The 22,015-nt window shown below is 38.5% G+C and overlaps 1 protein-coding gene across 14 annotated transcripts in view; it reads right to left on the minus strand.

Moving 5' to 3' along the window:
- GTDC1 (glycosyltransferase like domain containing 1) overlaps nucleotides 1-20,510 on the minus strand; it is a 403,975-nt gene extending 383,465 nt beyond the window's left edge. For 7 of the 14 annotated variants that reach the window (XM_057317422.1, XM_057317444.1, XM_048214605.2 and 4 more), the window contains exon 1: nucleotides 20,413-20,502. The gene's annotated coding sequence lies outside the window, so the exon portion shown is untranslated. Of the gene's footprint in view, nucleotides 1-15,946; nucleotides 16,037-20,412 lie in introns of all 14 variants that reach the window. The other 7 variants (XR_008961106.1, XM_057317423.1, XM_057317431.1 and 4 more) reach the window with 2 other exon arrangements.
- Nucleotides 20,511-22,015: the final 1,505 nt, after the last annotated feature.

Genomic DNA, 22,015 nt, shown 5'->3' on the forward strand with positions numbered 1-22,015 from the left:
TTACCTTGATACCAAAATCTGACAAAAACATTACATGGTCCCATCAGCTTGAGCTGCCATAATAAAATACCATAAAATGAGTGGCTCAACAAGAGGAATTTATTTCTCATAGTTCTGCAGGCAGGGAATTCCAAGATCAAGGTGCTGACCAAGTTGGTTTCCCAGTGAGGACCCCCTTTCTGGCTTTATAGAAAGATGCCTTCTCGCTGTGTCCTCACATGTCCTCATATGGTGGGGAGAGTGAGCAAGCATGCTCTGGACTCTTCCTCTTCTTAAAAGGACACTAATCCCATTATGGGGTCCTCACCCACATGACCTCTTCCAGACCTAACTGCCTTCCAAAGGTCCCACCTCCAAATACCATCATGTTGGGAGTTATGGCTTCAACACATAAGTTTTGGGGAGACACAAATATTGGGTCCATAACACTCCCCCCCAAAAAATGATATCCCTCATAAACAAAGATTTTCAAATCATTAAAAAATATTACAAATCAAATTAAACATGATATTGAAGGATAATGCATATAACCAAATGGTGCTTTCAAATGCAAAGGCTAATTTAGGATCTAAAATCCAAGACAGTCAAAAGATCAGGTTGCAGATGGGGCAGTGTCCTGTACAGTCTCATAGGCCACTACAAAGACTTTAGCTTTTGCACTGAGGAAGAAAGGAGACTACTGAAGTTTTTAATTGAAGAATGACAGGATTTAACTTGTTTTAACCACGATTATTTTGGCTACTGCACTGAGACTAGACTGAAGTGCTGGATTATGGGTTGAAGATTTTAAGAAGCTGAAAGAACAGTCAGGAGATATTAAAATAATCCAAGTAAGAGAAGATGACTTGAACCAGGTGATAGTGGAGGTGCTGAGAGGTGGTAAGATTCAGATTCTACATGTATTTTGATGGTAAAGCAATATGAACTACTGACAAACGAGGTGTGGATATGAAAAGAGAAGAGATAAGGAGGACTCCAAGGTTTTTGGTCTGAGTAACAGGGATAAACATGTCATTTACTAAGATGGGGAAGACTAAAAATGAAAGAAGTTTGAGTAAAAAAGATCAGTTGAGTTTTGAGCATTTTCTATTTAAATACCTTTAAATATCCATATGGAGGTATCACAATTGGATATGTGTCAGCAGTTCAGAGAAAAAAAACCTCTTATAAATTAAAGATTTTCATTATTATTTTTTTTTTTTTGCAAAGTAAATCACTGGGTATGAGGAGTGTCTGTGTGCGTGTGTGTGTGTGTGTGTGCGTGCAACTTTCACAAAATAGTCCACACTCGAATTTAATACATTAAGGCCTCAACACTAATGGATTGTTTGTATGTTTTCTGATTTACATAAATCCATACAAGTCTGCTAGGCACTTCACACCTTTATTTTTACTTTCACATCTGAAGTACAGCAATATGGATAGATAAGGTGTGTATTTAAGATAACAACGTGAACAGACACATTCCTGGAACTATAGCTATTTAAAAGTGACACCAGCATCAAGATACTCATTCTTATTCTGGGAAGGCTTTAAAAAACAATCGCTTGTTATGAAACTAATTGCACTGCCAAATGCTTAAGATCATATGTAAAAATCATCATCTTCTCTACATTTTACTGTTTTAAATCAAGGAAAGTAATAGACTTTGTGATTAGATTTAGAAGTTTGGTTTTGGATGCTTATAATCATCTAGGATCTAAAGTGAATAACACTTCCACACTACATCTCAAAAAGAAAGACACCATTTTGTACATTACTAAGGAAATACAAAAATGACATGTAAGAATACCAAACTTCAACCAGAATTATAACATGGGCAAGCAAGCTTAACTAGTGCTTGAAACCATTTTCTAAAACATAAAATTTTCAGTGTGAAATGAGCATTATTCCTTTCTAGGTGTCTAGTCATTTCCAATTGTGTTATTACCTCATGCTGGAATGCCTTTCTTCCCAGCTGCTCCCTTCTCCTCCTTCAAGGCCCAGACAAAATTCAGCCTAGACCACAAAGCCTGCCCTGAACCCAAGCAGTATTCAGTTCTTTCCACATTCCCACAGCATTGCCACTTACATGTCTAGAGCACCTAGGTCATTCCACCACTTACTTAGCTCTACACGGTAAAGCAGAAGATCCCTCGGGGCCAAAAGTCTTAGCCATCTTTGCCTTCCCTAAAATGCTTAACACGATACCTCACATATCATATTGTAGGTACTCACTGAACATCTGTTTAGCTTAAAATACTATTAAACTAAGAAAATGATCAAATAAATAGAACTTAATGGGATAAATGCTTTAATTTCCTTTCATCACTTTAAATATACTCTTCCAGATCTCACTTCCCGATCTCTCCATAATGTCCCAGATAAATCCTACTGCTTCTCAATCACTTTCTAGTATTATAACATATAATCTAGTCCAATTTAAATCTTCAATTTCATATCTTATTCAAAGAGTATCCACACAACCCCACCCCAACCCCAGGCAAGCCAAGAGAAAGAACATAATTCATTTTTTTTTTCAATATTCTTCCTGGCTCTTTCAATTTTCTCTACTTCCTCCCTCAACTTTCTAGTTCCCACAAATCAGGATAGGCAGAAGATGGACAAATGCCCTGTGTGCCAATATCCATGGGGGTTTACTGGATGACCATGAAGCAGGATGATGTTATCCTTGCGTAATCATTGATAATACCTTCTTTCTCAAAGGCACCCCATTTAGACAGTACATTTCAAGTCTTCACAGCAGCATTTAAGCTGTAAGTTACAGCAAGCTACACCATGCATAGCTTCTTGGCGCAGGGGATGCATTCTAAGGCTGACCTTTTACTATCCTACCCACAGTTTCTTCATACTGCAAGCTCTCCCTGCTAGCAACTACCAAGATAACTTTAACCTGGTTACGTCCCATGGCGTCCACTTGGTCCACAAAAAAACAAAAAACAAAAAAAACAAAAAAAAACCTCATGCTTTCTTACCATACCAGATAGACAAATGTCAAATATTTCCATTACTACCCTCTCACTCGACCTGTCTCCAGTTATTCTCCTCTCCTCCAGAAACGAATCTATGTTCAGGAATGCCCCAAACTCTAGAAAACAGATGTCATGCTCCCTCAATAACTCTCTGGAAGTTGCCACTGCAGTAAAAGACACAAGATTCTGTAGCTCATTAAATATCCAGGCAAGATGTTAAATAGCAATCTACACTTCTGGTAGACACACCCAAATTCTGGGCTGGGAACAAAAGGTCCTTTTGGGAAAAAAACAGGGAAAGATCACAGAACTAACTCCAATAGATTAACAATTCCTCATCTGAATGACACTTACAATACTCCCCTCTTTTCTAATTTCTGTTATATATGGGAAGTGGGTGCTGCACTTCTATTCTCTTTTACTAAGTACCACATCCCTCCTTAGAAGGCAAGGATAGTTGGTAACCTTTATTTTCAGCTTTGGAGCTTGACCTAAAATCCTGAAACAAACAAGTCCTGGTCATCATCCTATTATCCAAGGTGCGATTCCCGTACATTACAGCTACCTAATATAAGCAACCAATGTGAAATAAGGATTTACCAAAAAAAGGAGGGGGGTTCTATTGACAAAATACATCAAGAAAAAGGAAAGAAAGAGACTCCTCATTTGGTGATACAAACTTTACCTTAGTAGATTAGTATATTATTCGTATGTCAAACATCTCATTTAATTATATATACATTTAATAAAGAGCCACTACATAAAATGGAGAATGCACACTTTAAAATTCAAACATATGCTACCTACAAAAGAAATGAAAATTTAAAATTCTGTACAACAAACCAAGTTGAACTACTTAAGTCAATGTTAGATATACCATATAAGTTATGATTTTTTAAAAATAAATACATTATAAAACTATTTACTAGATTTCAATTATTACATAAAGAATACTCCTGAAAGTTCTCTGGTTAGAGAAACCATTTAGTAAAAACCAGTATCCATAACTAGTACAAAGCATAAAGATTTACAATAATGAATGAAAAATGCATGCTGAGAATGGTGTGAGTTTGGAAAAGTTATACATATAAAGTTATATATACACTTCTAAAGTTAAACATAAACCAGTCCTATGACTCTTATATATTTAATCAAAAGAAATTAAACCACAAAAAGACTCATAGAAGAATCCTGTTAATAGCAGCTTTACACAATAGCCAAAAAAAAGAAAAAAAAAATCAAATGTCTATTAACAAAATAATGGATAAACAAATTGTGGTAAAACAGAACATTATTAAGCAGCAAAACAGAACGAACCACTAATACACATAACATATGGATAAATCTCCAAACTACTACGTTGAGGAAAAGAAACCAGACACAAAACAGTTTATGCTCTAGGACTCCATGTAAATTTCAAGAACAAGTTTTCTAATCTAAGGAAAATAGAAATCAGAACAGTAATTGTCTTCAGGGAGGAGAGGGAAGGACTGACTGAAAGAGGCAGAAGAGCAGTTTTGGGGGATGTTAAAAATGTTCTATATCTTGAATGGGGGGGTAGTTTATATGAGTAGATACACATGTCAAAATTCATTAACTACACACTTAAAAATGAGTGTATTTTTGTATATAAATTATACCCAATAAAGTTGATTTAAATCACATCTGATATCTTACTTCTGGACAATGCCAAGGATAGCCAGCTAATGTAAAATGTAATCTCTTAGTGAATGTTGAAAATGTTATTGGTAATAAACATAACAAACTTACAGCCTAAATCAGATTCTAAAACCCAAATCCAAGTCCAAAGTGTTTACCCACTCTCACAAGGTTCACCGATTGTAGCCTATAGAAAAATCCATAAGCTTTCACAGAATGAAAGAGAGTAATCAGCTTGTCTTTTCTTGGGAGGTCATAACCTAAAACAGGTGGTCACTTTTGACTAAAGTATGAATGCAACTTCATGCTAAAAATCACTCTTGGGGCGCCTGGGTGGCTCAGTCGTTAAGCATCTGCCTTCGGCTCAGGGCGTGATCCCGGCGTTCTGGGATCAAGCCCCGCCATCAGGCTCCTCCGCGGGGAGCCTGCTTCGTCCTCTCCCACTCCCCCTGCTTGTGTTCCCTCTCCAACTGGCTGTCTCTCTGGCAATTAAATAAATAAAATCTTTTTTTAAAAATAAAAATAAAAATAAAAATAAAAATCACTCTTTCCCCACTTATCCAATACTTTCTCTGCCTACTAACAATCTTTGAGGAGCTTACTTCCCTAATTTAGTAACATCTCTCTTTTTTTTTTTTTTAAGATTTTATTTATTTATGCGACAGAGAGACAGCCAGCGAGAGAGGGAACACAGCAGGGGAGCGGGAGAGGAAGAAGCAGGCTCCGAGTGGAGGAGCCTGATGTGGGACTCGATCCCGGAACTCCAGGACCACGCCCCGAGCCGAACGCAGACACCCAACGACTGCGCCACCCAGGCGCCCCAGTAACACCTCTTTCTAAATCACTTTTCCTAACCTCTCTCACCAATTTTTCTTTTTTTGAGTAAAAACTCTATCTAGGAATATCATACAACCACTTCACTCTTGAATAGCCCTCCTTAATTCTTACCCTTTGTGGGATTTGTTTCCTACTTTTTTCCCTGTATTTTCAAGCAATTAAAATAATTATTTTGCATTCTAACATCTTGAGTTCAGTAATTTCAACCATTTTTTCCTGTCTTCAATACCACATTCTTCACCAAGGTGCCAAAGTACTCATATTTAAGCTACTTGACCATGCTGCCACCTTGGCTGTGCTTTTTTTACTTCACTCCTAAATTACCAATGAATGACAAGGGCAAAGATTCCTTATCATTTCACTCTATACCTGAAAAAAACAGTTGGATCATTTGACTCCAATGTCCTACCGCAGTTGTCTTTTACATTTAAAAATACTGCTGCTAAGGCACTTTCCTAAATCAAGTGACTGAATGTGTCCTTTCCAAAGAGATAATGTTTGGTTATGGGCTGTCTAGGTCTACTTGTAAAGCCTTTAAACACCTATGGTGCTCATTTTAATGGGTTTCGTGACTCTTTTCCACTGTTTTTCCCACAACCCAATTGTTCGGTAGTCACCGCAACTGTATCAGACTGCTTAAACCAACCCTCTTTCAAGCACTTTTGTGCACATTCTATTTGAAGTTAATCCAATCTAGCTTATGATATATATATAAGTTACTGTGGCAGCTCATTATCACCCGCCTTTCATATACGGATTTTGTATCATGGCATGACTTACACTTGAAAACACAGTTATACAATACTATATTAACTAATATCAAAGGTAACCCATTAGTTGGAGGAGTTCTAGAGTCCAGATACAATATTTGCAAATGTACTGCCTCACTGCTTTCCAAGGAGGCTCCAACATCCTTCTGCAACACCAACATGAAGCCATTTATATTAAAAGCCATTAATCCTAAAATCTTCCCATACTACATGCTGGTGCTTCAGATTACTTTTTTATTTCTTCATTTATCAGACAATGACTGGAGAGAAAAGGCCCCTATATAATCCGAGACACAATGTGGGACTTCTAAGACCTTGGGTATACCCCTTGGTATCTTTCCTCATCAGGAAACTGGGATAATTGCTCTTGCTTCAAAGGTTGCGGAAAGAATTAAAACTGATGCAAAGTAGCTTAGTCGAGACCTACTAAACAGGAGGCTTTCAAATAAACAGTACATAATAAACCACTCTATTCTACTGATACCCTTCCTCTAGCACCCTTGTCAATCCAAAAATGGACAGCCCATCTATATCTTGTTACCTACCATATTTACGATCTCATTCTCCCTTTACATTCCACTCGTTTCCCAATGTCTAGGATAGCCTCACTTTCTCCATTCATAAAATTGCCTCTCACTTGCCTTACTGAAAAGCAGTTTTAGCCAGTGGATTATGAAGTTAGAGGCCAAGGCAACAGGGGAAGGATCCACCTAAACAGTCACTGCTCTACTAAAATTAACACAGTAGTGTATGCCTACTACTAACTTGTCATTAATCTTCCTTCAAAGTCTTTTTTTGAAGTCCATGAAAGTCAGAATTTGTAGTGTTCCTCATGTCCTGTAAATATCATAAACAAACAGGTCCTATGTAAAACAATCAGTGGACAAAAAAATGTAACTGATGAATTCTCAAAACCCTCTAAATCCCTATGTTTTGTTATCTCAGAAATCAATTCATGAGAACTTAACACATGGGGATTGGGGGAGAATAAAACTAAACACCATTTTAACCACTGATACAAAGCTAGTTTTAAACACCTGGATTTCCTTCTTCTCCTGATTACACTCAAATAAATTATTGGCTCAATCAAAAAGATTAACACAGATTTTTTTTGCCACTATATTCTCAAATCCAATAAACAGCATTACCTTTTCTGCAATGAACTACTTTTTCTATACTTTTATGACATGTCTTCTCGATTTCAATAAGAACAGGTGAATTAAGAGTAACTACAACCTATCAAGCTATAGTTATGCATTTTTCCATATATTTTGAAAAAAGTGTGATTTGGGGGGGGAATTGCTATTTATAAAGTGCTCTTTTATTGTTCCCTCCCCCTCACTGATTTCCAGAAGACCAGAGAATTCCTGATTTGAATGGATTATCAATGTTAAACCCACATAATTTTTATTAAATATATCTTATAAGGTAAGAAGCTGTTTGCTGCTTTATTTAAACACACACAACTGTCTTTCCTAACGTGCCTCATATAGGAAAATGGCAAAGTTTTCCAAATATTAATCATATTAACCCAAATAAAATCCACAGGGTAGTTTAATTATGGCACAATAAATGACAAGAGCATTTTATTCCAAAATCCCTGAGTTCTAGGATCTGAACAACTATAAGAATATCCCTTTCATTCCAGATTCAAGAGTTTAAGGCATTCAAATGCTACACCACACCTGTCTTTCAGTTATAGACACTGCTTTCAATGAAAAAATAGCTTAAAAACCATGAAATGAAATCAATTCCACATAAAGCTATCGTATGATTCTGATCTCTAATCTGACTTGTAAATCAGATGTGTCTAACTTCTACTACTCAGCAACCCACAGATCTTTTTCCTAGCAGGATAGCTATGTTAGTTGCATTGCACTTTGATAGCAGTGGCAGTGGCACACGGACAAACTGAATAGTATATGCCTTGAATAAAACCGTATATGTCCTGAATAGTATATACCCTGAATAGCTTTCAAGGTAAGTCATGAGGGAATCTTTTTCTGTTTGTAGATGAGCTGCATGAACTATATAAAATGTAATCTATATTTTATATCCTGGCATGCCAAAGTTTTTGTTGAATGCTAAGATAAAAAAATGTTCAAGATTCACTGGGGAAAAAAAAAAAAAATGGAATTCAACATTGAGAATCCACCCACTTCATTTCCCAGCACTGCTTTCTACAACTGCTCCTCTACAACTGGAATAAACAAATATATACCAAAAGCAGGGGCTCTAACCAAATAAAATATTGATTTGATTCAGAGAATACTTTGATGTTCCAGTTTTGTGATTCAATGGTTCTAGAAAATACAGGTTCATTTTCAATTCACACCTGCTCACGAAATCATTTTAAGTGAATTTAGTTAACAGGTCTAAAGATACTAATTTTTTAATTCAACTGTTCTATGCACCTAGTACTGTAAAGTGTGATTTTCTACTGTTGAGTTCAAGAGCCCACACAAAAGAATGTTTTCTTAGAAAATTCTGGGTACAGTAGCTTTTTGCAAACAGAAACTTTTTTTTTTTGAGAGGAAAAGAGAGAGTGAGAGGGAGAAAGAGAGAGAGAATCTTAAGCAGGCTTCAAGCCCAGTGTGAGCCAACACAGGGATTGATCTGATGACCCTGAGATCATGCCCTGAGCTGAAATCAAGAGTCGGACACTTAACCGACTGAGCCACCCAGGCACCCCAGAAACATATTTTATATATGCTGTGGGAGAGCAACATCTCAAGAACCCCCAAAGCAGAAGCTTTCTTGTAAAAATGATAAGTCTTTAACCTTTTTAGGTTAATTTTTTTAGTTTAAGCAGATGTTTTTCTTTATCATAGTTCCCTAATGGGAATCCGATACTAAAAGGTGGTAACTACATAAGTTCCATAAACAGACAGAACCTTTAAAGTTTGATTACCAAAGTAATTACCATGTATCACTATGGAATGATAATACATTACACATTACCCCCAGTAAAGACCAAATTTACTTCAACTACCCCTCCCCACCAAAAAAAAAAAAGGAATTTTTATTTAATCATGAAGTCCTTGGAATCACAGTAGGGCTTGATGCCATTTTGGTGTCACAATCTGCCAGTCATCCAAAGAACATGCCATCCTTCTCTTTCAACTTCTTTGTCTACTAGTGCATCACTGGACCCAGCAGGCAGCTCAACCAGACAATTTCAGTAACGGATTTTGGCTCTGTGCATAACAGATGAAAATCTTTACGAAGTATCCAGTTTGTCTTATAGCTGAGAGATCTGAACCTGCTGCAGATGTCACATCTAAATTCTTGAACGGATTTTTATCATCAGTGTCACCTATAAAACAAGACAGTGTCACCAACAGCATTGTCCTAGAGAATATCTATTTCAGTAATGCTAAGCTTTCAGCATTATGATTGACAGTGATCTATTTGACTAAAACAGGGGTCAGCAACCTAGAGCCCATAGGCCAAAATTCATCCCACTGCCTATTCTTGTACAGCCATGATCTAAGAACAGATTTTGTATTTTTAAATGGTTGAAAAACGTTTTTTAAAAAAGATAAATACTTTGTGACATGTGAAATTATATGAAATTCAAATTTCAGACTCCATAAATAAGATTTTATTGGAACCATAGCTACTCACTCATTTACGTATTTCTCTATGCCTGCTTTCATGCTATAATGGCAGACTTAAGTACATACAACATTGGCTATATGACCCATAAAGAAGAATATCTTTACTTTCTGGTGCTTGAAAAAAAAAGTTTGCCAACCCCTGACCTAGAGGATATCAAGTAGATAGGTTAATAGGCACCTAGTGTCTGCTGCATTAAGAACCTGAGGTGCAATGACCCAGTTGTTCCCTTGCTTTACTTTCATGCATTTGTTTAACAAATATTTCTGGGTAGGCCTGTCACTACAGTGTAGACAGCTATAGTTACTTTGCTTTCCACTTTGGTTCAGCTTTGCCTCAATCCAAAGAGTCAATACTGCCCTTGGGCAGGAAGAAAACAAGAAGCTCAGCTTCAAATCAAATACCTTTCCAACGTTGGCCTCTTCTGTATCCCTAAGTTCTCCTGGTTCTGGATTTCTGCTTTATGTTAACTATTCTCCATAACAGACTTCCTACACTAATACCAGTCTTAAAATTCTCTATTTCCCGCTAGAGATCCTAGGATAGTAGACTGAGTCACAGCAGTCATTGACCGATTTGTGCTGGCTGATAGCTAGTTCTACCCCTGCTCTAACAAGCACCCTGTAACATGAATTTACTCCGGACCTGTGAACAGTCTGCATATTCCAACATCCTCCTGGCCTCCACTACTCCTCCTGATCATGAATGCTCCTGAAGTTTACTATTTCCCTTTACATTCAAAACTCTGGCCTACAAATCCATGAGTTTAACCTTCCCAACTGGCCGATCATTCTGTTTCTTGAGCTCAGGTCATACAATAACCAAACATAAGAGCACAACAAGACAAACCTCTATATAGATGGATTTCCCATCCTAGAAATACCCATGTTAAGACATCTCTTATTTTTTAGCAACCACCCCAAAAGGGAATGTATCCACCCCAAGCAGCATTCAGAACATCCCTTCCCCTTTTTCCCTTCATCATTGCCTACTTAGCCCAAAATTTCTATATCTGCTTCATCTGAGAGTGCTACCCATCACCCTTTACACACTTGGAGTGCTCAAAATACCTGTGTTTCTTGAGCCGTGCCTCAGAATGCCTGTCTTGAGTCTGTCAAAGCTTTAACAACCCCAACTCCATTGTAAGGGGAAAAGGAAGGTTTCTTGCCACTGACTACGCTGGAGAAATGTATTTGGCTAGATTTCCAGCACTGAGAATATAATTCCCCAAAGAAACATGTCAAGAGTCCATGATGAGGGGCGCCTGGGTGGCTCAGTCGTTAAGCGTCCGCCTTCGGCTCAGGGCGTGATCCCAGCATTCTGGGATCGAGCACCGCATCCGGCTCCCTGCTCCGCGGGAAGCCTGCTTCTCCCTCTCCCACTCCTCCTGCTTGTGTTCCCTCTCTCGCTGCCTCTCTCTCGGCCAAATAAATAAATAAAATCTTAAAAAAATAAAAAAAATAAAAGAGTCCATGATGAGGCTATGCCCATATTATTAATGGCACTACAGAAGTCATCTGTAATTCATATTATATTGCTGCAAATAATTAATTCACAAACACACTGATAAGCTGTAGACTGTACTAAAAAATAGCTACGAAATGTCAGGAAGACTTTACAGCAGGACAGATTAGCCTCATGTAAAGACTTCAGAGAAAATGTCATTTTATTTTCAGCAAAGTGAATTTCACTAGAATCTTGAAATAGACTGCCATGGTGAACAACTCTGAAAACTGCATGAATAGCTCTAACACAAACGAATGAATAGTACCAAAAATGAAGAGGCTGACTGAAATACCATTAACCATATCTCAATTCTGAGCAACCATTTAGGTAGCATCAATCTTAAATGAAAATGAGAATCTTCTTCAACAATACATACAGGAACCCTATGCCCACTTGGAGAATGACACAGAGTCCAGCAACATACCCTTACTACCAGGAAAAAGTAGAGGCATGTAGCCCATATTCCAAAGGAATACCCAAAAGATTAAACACCTTAGAACTTCACTCATTTGACGAATCCAGCCTTCTTCCCTTAAGGGAATAGTTTACACTTTTTAGTATCAGGATTCCTTTGTGTCCTCAAATATTGAGAATTCTTGAGAGGTTTTGTTAATGTGAGTTATAACTATCAATATTTACTGTAATAGAAATTACATGAGAAAGTGTAAAAGTTAATTCATTTTAAAATTTTATGACATGTTTAATATGACAACATATTTTATGAAAAAGTACTTTCCTAAAAAAAAATAAATTTCTTGCATGTCTAATTTAATAGAAGACAGATGAATTCTTGTATCTGCTTCTATATTCAATCTGTTGTGATATGTTGTTTTGACTATAATAGAAAAAAGGAAGTATATGTTAATATTAATTGCCTTTTCAGATAATTGTGAACATTCTTCTTTGATACTACACCAAAACCTGACAAGTAGGAATTTAAAGGTTATCTATTATATGGAACCTATTATCACATGAACTCTTTGTATTCTGTTACTTGCTTTTTAGAAGGGTCTCTTACCCACAATTTTGTAACATTGATCACTTTGAAGGTATCGTTTTCTTGCATTATGTTTATATTCCAAATTTTGACATAATTAATTAATACCAAAGCAAAAACTCACATTCATTAATATCACCACCCATCTCATCAGAAAAATCTTTACATATTGGGAAGCTGTCAAGGGCACAGCAGGTGATACAAGGTTTCCAAAATTTTAATTTTCGCTTGAAAGCTCAAATTTTATCATTGGCAACAAATACTACCAGTTGTTTTCCCCAAAGTGACAGGCTCATTTTATTCATTTTCAAGAAAATGACTGCCAAATATCTAAGTCTAAACGATCATAGTTTGGTAGTCATTATTATAAGTAAAAATGATGTTTCATGCAAAATATGACTAATTCAGCTTGCAACTCAAAAAAAATCACAGAAGGGTTTTCCTTGAGTCAACCAATGTACTCCAGATATACAGAAGAAATGCTTTTTGCATATTTCCTACTTCATCACAAAGAATATTAAAACAAAGTATACTCAAGGATCAAGATTTAATAAAATTATTTTTACTGCTTTATCAATGACATTCTTCTGTGAAACTGGCTTTTCTGTTTTGTTTTTTTTTTACTGGAAAAGCATGATAGTAAAGAATACAATAATTACGAAAAAAGTTTGGTACCACTGCCGTTTAATATCTACTAAGATGTTCACAGTTTTACCCACCATTGCTTTAGTATCAGCAAGGCAAACGTCAACGCAATGGAAACAGAAAAAGTACTACTATGAAAATAGCTTTAGCCTCCCGAATCCCTCTTAAAGGCTCTTGTGACCCCTATAGGTCTGCACATCACAATTTGAGAACTGTTGTCTTAAGGAAACGCTGAAAGCTATAAATGATAAGTTGCCATCTGCAAATCCATAATAAATATCCCCCAACATAAGAATTATACTTTTTAAAAAAAGAATTATATTAAATATCTGTACAAATTCTTTCATTTTAACTCAAAATTGGTTCAATTCATTCTGAAACTGCATCAATAATGTAACAATACCAATAACATATAATGAGCACTTACATGTATTATCTCATTAAACCCTCATCACAACTCTATTAGTTCTCTGATAATATTCATGCTACCAAGAAGGACACCTGAGGTAGAGAGAGGGGAAGTCACTTGTCTGAAGTCACAAGAACAACTATGAGTATTTATGGATTCAGGCATTACTAAGTATTTTGTATACTTCACCTCTTAAGTCTTTACAACTTCAGGATAACCCTATCCAAGGTTATCCAAGTGCTTGATCATCCAAGTCTGTCTTAGTCCAACAAGTATGCTACATATTTTGCCTCTCTATGTCATATGAGTATACCCTGTGTATATAAATAATTCAATGGTTCCAAGTCTTACATAGTTTTAAATTCAACTGAGCAAGACCTCTATTTGTAAAATTTTTTACTGATTTGATTATCTCTGTCTTCAAATAGAACAAAACGCAATTTCTTTTAAAATAGCCCATGATCTGGGTAGATAGTTCACTAACTTACTAAACACTTTTTGGCATAGGACAACAAATCAATCCAGCTAAGATTATTCTAAGGAAACTGAAACCCAGAAAAGTAACTAACTTCTCCCAACGGCATGCTGTTCATAAATGGTACAGGGTCAAAATCAGTTTGGACTGACCCTGAAGCCTAAACTCTTCAATCACAGTGCCTGCACGTATCTAAGAAGGTCTCAGGCAATGACCTAGGAATTGCTCACAAGGTCTGGATACAGGGCTTGCTGATATCATTTCCACTTTACCCAAGGCAATCAAGATATGAATCATCTTGTATCTCAAAGACCAAGAGAAAAAAGGAAGATGATACATGCTGAAAATAAAGAGATACGTTCTCAGGTGCTTTAGGTAAAACATCGACAGGTAATGCGGAAAAAAAAGTAAAATTCACTTTATATAGCTGTCAGCACACATCTCTATAGCTGAGATAAACCTGTTTAAAAACAAAACAAAAAAAAATGCCTAGAGGAAAATGTCATCACAGCTACACAGACTACTCTTTATACAACAGCTTTCAGATGCCAGGAGCCCAGGAATGCTGAAAACGTAGTAAATGACAGCAGAAATCAGTTTCCTAAAGCTTTCCTAAACTCTAATCAATCAGCAAAATTTTCATTTCAAGTAAGGAGCCATAAAAGCCAGGGGTTATGCCCTACTGTTTGTTGCTAAGGTCCTACATCATAAGATACTGCTTAATATTAAACCCTAAGGGGACAAGGAAGGAATCAAGGTCTACCCAGCTCAATTCATCTTAACTTTAGGTAACTCAACTTTTAGGAAGTATAAACATCTTGTGATTGGACAGAGGAGTGTGGCTTTAATTTCAAACAAATTATATTCTCAAGGAATCCACACACACATCTGACATTTGACAGGAAGGTGACAAAATGGAAGGCTGTGGTATACCACCTTAAAGGGCAGGGCAGCACAGGCGAGAGATGAGCAATTATACTTGTCACAGAATACCACGTTCTGGATTCCCTTTGTGGCAAAGGAAACAAAAAACAAAAAAACTACGGAGCAAATTTTACCTCCTCCCATCACAGAAAAAGAATCACAATCTAGTAACGTAAAAGCAGCTGACAGATATATAGGAAAAAAAAAATCAAGATTGAGGTCATGTCTCTTGACATGCATCATTTACACTAAGGATTCCCCCATTTATCTGAATTAATTTCATGTACCTCATTTCATTCAGATAATTGAAGTTTTCCTTTTAGAGTTGTAAAATGTTACCTCAACATAATTAGTAAACTGTCCACTTAAAAATACCACTACAAAAAATGCCATCCCCTCCTCTCTGCACAGATGCATATACTCCACTATCATTAAAAGTATGAGATTTCGGCCTTCACAGGAAATTTAGTTCAATAAGTCCTCTTAAAAAATTAGCACAAGAAATTCTGTAAGAAAAGTTATGGTCATTACCTTGTTAATACAGAGTGTTTGTATTACTTGTAAAGACATGGTAATTTGGGTATTCAATACATGACTGACTACTGTTCTGAAACCAAATTAAAGGTTTAGACTACTGAAGAGTTTGATGACTTGCCTAAAAACAATAACTAGGATTGTACGGACAACAAAATCAAAGAGGTCTCTCTTTTTTATGAGCAGGCATTTAAGGGCCTTTTAATGAGAATTTACCCTTTAGTATATAATTACTAATGAACAAAAAGAGGGTGATTAAACTCACTTTTTTATAGTGCCATAAAACTTCAATGTGTAAGAAATATTATATATACTTGTTAATCAAACTCAAGAAAAATTGAAATGTGCGATACCTAACAATACATGGCGAAAATTATATATACCTTTTCTTCTGAAACAAATGCCCTCCCAGATGACTGATGAAGCTATTTTTTACACTGATTTGCTTATAACTTACAATACACAGACTGTAGTACTAATGATGGTGATGAAATGTCTAAACTTCTTATATGAAATCTAAATTTCCAAAAGAACAGATTTCCCATACTGATAACAGACTCACTGTTAGGATGAATTTTATATTAATTAATATTTATTTACCACCTGCTATGTGCCAGGCACTGTACTGAGTGCCGAGGACACCACCAGGAACAGCACAGATTCGGTCTCAACACTCGGGATACACATGGTCTAGAAGGAAAGACAAATAATGAACAAATGTGCTATGGGAAAGTACAACAGCTACTTGGTCAAATGAAAGCTCAAAACTGAGAGAAGACAAGGGTAGAAAATCAAACGCCTGAAAATAATTAGCCACCACTGAAAATGGGGGATAAAAATCACCTATGACATGACTCAGCTAAGAAGGGAAAGAATCCAACAGCTACGTAGTCAGGAAAAGAATCTTAAGTAATGACTGGATGAAGTCTAGGGTGCTCTAGAGCCTGATGCAAATGAAAAGCTGACCCTCAAAATGGGCTCAAATCATAACAGCCAAAGAGCCCAGCTCTCAGCTAGCCTATCCTCAGTATGTAAGGGGTCAATCCAGTAAGTGCAAGTCCCGGAGGCAGTATCACAGTATCTTGGCTGTGCAAGTTCTGCCTCGGTTGAAATAGAGCCCCAACCATCCACCTGTGGACAAAAACAGGTCCCAGCTCCCTGAGGGGAAGAGGGGAAGGCAAGGACAGTCAGATGACGAAGGGTTAGAGTTCTTAAGCAGGCTTAAGACAAAGTTTCAGGTCCACAAGGGATCGGAATACAAAAAGAAACAACACAAGAAAACATATCAACCCTATGGACTATTTAACACTTATTAAAGAAAGGCTGTGGAACTGCTTCTCTGGTTACTTTTATAAATACTCAAAAACAAAATACTCATCTGTTTTAAATGACTTAAGTATGACCTTAAAGTGTGGGGGGAAAGGACTAGATACTCTTACTAATTCTTACTGATTAATGAATTTATAGCCTAATTCCATCTAAACCTATGTCACCTATATCGAAATATTCTAGATGCCTCACACATACCCCTCATTAAAATGTTTATGCTATATATTTCAAAACTCTTAATGAGTAAACTGTCTTTACAAATGAGAATCTCATAGTCAAACTGCAAAAATGCCAATGGTATGGTGAGATACCACACTTCTGTGAGCAATGAATGTTCAGGGCACCAGAATAATTCCAGATCCCACCTCCGGAAGGGGTTAGAGGTCTTAATGTATTTTCAGTCTTAAAAATCATTTCAAAAACTGGGTCAAAGGGATAGAACTGGCAGTGGGTAGGACACGTAGACTGGGACTAGCAGAAGAGCCAGAAATGATACATGTGAAATGATCTGCTTCCTATAACATAAATACCACCCTACTGCACCGTACAATTGTTTTCAGTTATAGAGTAGTAGAAAAAAAATGCATGTAGTCCAAAGATGTTGTCCCTGTGAAGGCTATTATTTATATGACTCTACATATTCAAATAGGAATCACTCTAAGGAATTGGCCCTGCATTTGTTCACACATTATTTTCCAAAGCTATTCAAAGGGTGGAGTGGAGGTACTTTCCAAACAAATGCTTGAAAATTTTCCTCAGTTAATTTTTTTTAAATAAACAAAACACACTATTCTGATCTATTAAAGAAAGAGGAGATAAGCCTAACACAAAAAGAAAATACAGTGGGTTTTTGAGTTGTTTTGTTTTACCGTATCACCAGAATGCCATAACAAATATAGCCTAAAACTCTTTAAGATATCATTTCAGGACAGCTTGCCTAGGTAGTTCGGACTCCAAAAATCATGATCCTTATGACGGTCTATATGCTGAGAAATGTATCCTTATAAAGTGAAACCAAAACTTGAAAATGTGGCCTACAGTAACAATTAGAGGGTCACTTAACTGATGGTGGTCAAACTTTGCTCCAGTGGAAAATTTCACTGGAAAATTCATATTACTTTAGCTCTACTGAGGTGTTCTATCAAAAAATTTAAATAACTGTCCTTTTCCCAAGTTCACAGAGAGTAACATATGTTAAAGAGTAAAATTCTCAATGTTAAATTTGTTCCCCCAATTTTTCTAAAATATCTGTTATCTGCTACCTCTTTCAATATTGGAATTAGGCCTCATAGAGTATCTGATTCAACACATAAACGGAAACGAATTATTTCAAGTTTACAAAATCATGATTCATGACTTCCAGACACTCACCTACCTTAAGTTTGATTAAGCCCAACATGACCACAAGCACTTAGAGAATATCCACTACGCTTGACACTAGACCTACACAGAATTGACACGAGGCATACAGAGACAGAATAAGACATGGTCTTTCACAAAGCCCCCACCAGGCAAAGTGAACAGAAGCCAAAAAGTATTTACTAAATGCCTAAACACTGTGGTGTGTAAGATGCAAAGAAATGACCCCACCCAACAAGAACTTCAGGACTTCTGCATTTGAGGCCCACCAAGAAAAGTGATGGTGGCTGGGGATACTGGAATTTAGTTACTACATGTGTATAGCACCTTTCTTCCTCATTAATATCAAGGTTATATACATCACAGTCTTACATATATAGACTTTTGAAATGCCAATCTCCTGGAATCGAAACAGACTACCTGAATCAAGAATATTAACAAATATTCTTGAAGTAAAAATAATTACTAATTTCAAACAAACTGGAAAGTACTGCTTTCAATTGATAGAATGTAACATGTCTTAACTAGAAATAATTTGTATCATTTGTATCTAGTGGGTCCAAATCACAAACTAAGGCATATACTCAAAACAGGAAAAAGAAAAGAGAAAATTTAGCAATTACTAGACTTTTTTAAAAATAACATAAAACAAATTTTGGTGCAAGAATATTCATTGGGGAGGTCTGAATTATATACTTAAGTGTTCAGTTAATTAAATCAACTAGTTCTATTCAACTCCTGTTATTTAAATATCTTTAAGAAACTTTAATTTCTCCCTGTAAAATAATGGGGTTGGATTTAACTGTAAAGTCCCTTACAAAAAGAAATTTCTGTACTTCTGTGGTAGGTAAGATTAAAATGTCAACAGGGTTTCAAAACAGGAGTAAAGAAGCCATCTTAACTTCTCAAACTGATAATGCTAAAAATTCAGTTTCCTATTTTTATCTCACTATCGTGGTTTAGATTTTACCTATTCAGTTTACAAGTTTGTCAAAGAAAGTTGCATGATTCAAAAGGTACTCCCTCGAACCCTCAATACTAAAACTTTCATGAAATACAAGATCCTAAGGAAAATATGCAAGAAAGAGCTAAGGAAAACCTACTCCTATCAGACCTGGAATGCACTAATTAAAAATTCGATACAGCACTCGGTAGGTATGTGGGTTTCTACATGAAACTCCTGCCATGCTTTAGCTTAAGGTTAAACAGGTTAACAGAATGCAATAAAATGGTTCTACTAAATTATTCTGAACTTCTTTTTAGCAGCTCCTTTACCTGACCACTACACTGAGCTTTAAAATCAACTTCAGGGGTGGCACCAACAAACCAAGGTGAGCCACAGCACTCGGGGGCTGCACTGTGAAACCCACCTCGTATGGAAAATCACCGTCAACTCAACGTTTTCCATTTCATACGGTGATACAGGTGGAGGAAAAAGTGTAAAGCCTTCTCTTTGAACCTCCCAGCACGCTGCCTCAAGGCGCTAACTTAAGAATTATCTCAAAGATAATCTAATGCAGTACAGTTCTCAGAAGACTCTTAAAGTATTTGAGAGAGAGAAAGAGAGAGAGAAACCTCCCTCAGGCCTAAAGGTTAAATTGTGGAGTACTGCAACTTCGCTGCAGAGTACATGTCTGGACTTACAAGACTTAAATTAGGAGAACCTTTCCACCGGAACAGTTAGCCCGGATCACGATCAAAATTAGTATTTGCCTGATCCTCACAGGTGGGATGGGGTAAGGGGCGAGTGAGGTCTTTCGTTTCAGCCGACCGAGGGGTAGAGGGGCTGGCGAGGGCAGGAAAGTGAGAGCGATGAAGGGGACAGGCGCAAAGGCTCCACTCAGGAAGGCCCGGTGGCGCGTGTCACAAGGGACCGGGCCTGGCAGTCCCGTGGTCGGCAGGGAGGTCCCTCCGCCTACTCGGGCCAACCCCGGGAACCCGGCCTCCCTTCTCCCCGCGCGAGAGTAACGAGCCCCCACCCGCCGGTCGCCAGCCGCACGAGGCGGCGGCGGCCCATAGGGCCGCTGGAAGCTGCCACGCACGAAGCGCAGAACTCAAAAAAATTGTATCAGAAAATGGCCAGCCTGCAGTACTGAAAAGCAGCAGCCGGTGTGCCCGGCTCCGCGCGCCAGGCGGACGGCGGCGCAAGGAGCGCAGCGCCTGCGCTCGGGAGGCGCACCGCCCGCGCGGCCCTCAGCTCCGCCCCCCCCACCCCCAGCTCCCCGCGCCGCCGCCGCCGCCGCCGCCGCCGCCGCTGCCCCTCTGGGAACTCCGCGCCGCGCGGCCCCGCGAGGCGGGCGTCGGGGAGGGAAGGGGAGGGGCCGCGCTCCCCGCCTCCCCGCCGGCCCGCGCGGCTCCCCAGCCCGGAGCCTACTCACCTCCTCCTCCTCCTCCTTGTCTCTCCCTCCTGGCCACCGGCGCGGCCCAGCCGGCGACGCGCTGACGCCGTGCCCCTCCCCCGCGGCCGCCGCCGCCGCCGCCCCTCCCGGCCTGCGGCCGCTGCGGCCTTCGGGCGCGTCAGGCGCAGGCCCCGCCCTCTGGCCCGCCCACGCGCCTAAGACTCCGCCCCCTACGCGGTCCGGACGGTGAGGGCGCGGGGTCCCTGACTCAGCGGCGGTTGCCGCCCGCGCGCACAGGGCCGCCTCAGCTCACGGCCTCCGCTTCTCTTCTCACCTGCCCACTGCCCGAGGGCTTCGCTTCACTTCTCACCTAGCCGCGCGCCCTTTCCATCTCTCATGAGCACCCCTCTCTGCCTGTTCAGCTTTTTGTACTCTTTCTCTAAACCTCTAGTCTTGTTCTAAGCTCGCATTGGCGCCTTCTCTTTTCTTCTGGAAGGTCTTCGCTGCTCTCTAGATCGGCCTCGGCTTCCTCCTGCAGTTTTTCTGACGGTTCCTCCTCCCTGTCTCCGTTCCTCTCCCTGGCCTGCTGAAGCTCCTGGCCCCTCCCCTGCCACCTGTACCTGCTCTACAGCTCGCACCTCTTTCGGCTACATCTGCTTCGCCTACGCGTCCTAATTTCCCTCTGGGCAGGCTCACGCTTTCCTTTACCTACATTTTGTCTGTCCTTTCGGTTCTGACTCCTCCACAGACTAAAGATGCATTTTGGGTATTCAACAATTGCTTGTCCACACTTAATGAAGAGAGTAACATTAAGGAATTAAAAAGCACAAAGCAAAGCGATAGCAGTGGTGACCATCTTTCAGTTACGTAGTTGTGTCTACGTTCTCTTTGTGATACTGTTTTGACAAATTTAAAGGAATGGAATTTTCTATTGGGACTTAAAATTCACAAATTTTGGATGTTTTTTCCCTGCAACCTAACCACTTTTTTGATAAAACACATGTTAGATATTGATAAAATAAATACATAGTAGAAAGAGCACCAGGATCTTTTAGGTCTCTTGTTTTCTTACCTGTAAAATGAGGAATTTGTCCCTTCCGCATTTAAATTAAAATTTTTCTGTGATTCTGAATTAAAGGATTTTGTATTTGGAAGGAGCTTGTGGGTTAAATGAGTCAAGAGAAGGCAAATAATGCACATGTAACTGGAAGTCTGGTAACTTCATTTTTAAAACTGCAACTTGGAAGAGTCAGGGTGTGATGTGGAAATGAGTTAAGAATGAAGGAAACTGATTAGGTCTTTGGAGTTACATCCACAAGTTTTTAAATTATGTGAGTAAACATTATTATCCTTAAATTGAAGAGTTAAAACTATCTTCCATTCTAAACAAAATCCAGGCTCTACGTGGACCTTCAAAGCTTAAAACCATTGTTGAATTGAACAACAGCATTACAAGCATTCGAAAGCCTAATAAACCATCTGTCCGTCTGCTTTAACACAAATTGGGAAAAAAGAAAAGTGTAAATGCCAAAAGCTGAAAGCAGTGTTGCTAACTACACATGAAACTAATAAATCCTATCACACAGAAAAAGTGTATGAAAAACTCTAAAGACTGTGGCCTCCATTTCATTGTTTAGAAATA

The sequence above is a fragment of the Ursus arctos genome, unplaced genomic scaffold (assembly GCF_023065955.2).
Source record: "Ursus arctos isolate Adak ecotype North America unplaced genomic scaffold, UrsArc2.0 scaffold_1, whole genome shotgun sequence".
Lineage (NCBI taxonomy): Eukaryota > Metazoa > Chordata > Mammalia > Carnivora > Ursidae > Ursus > Ursus arctos.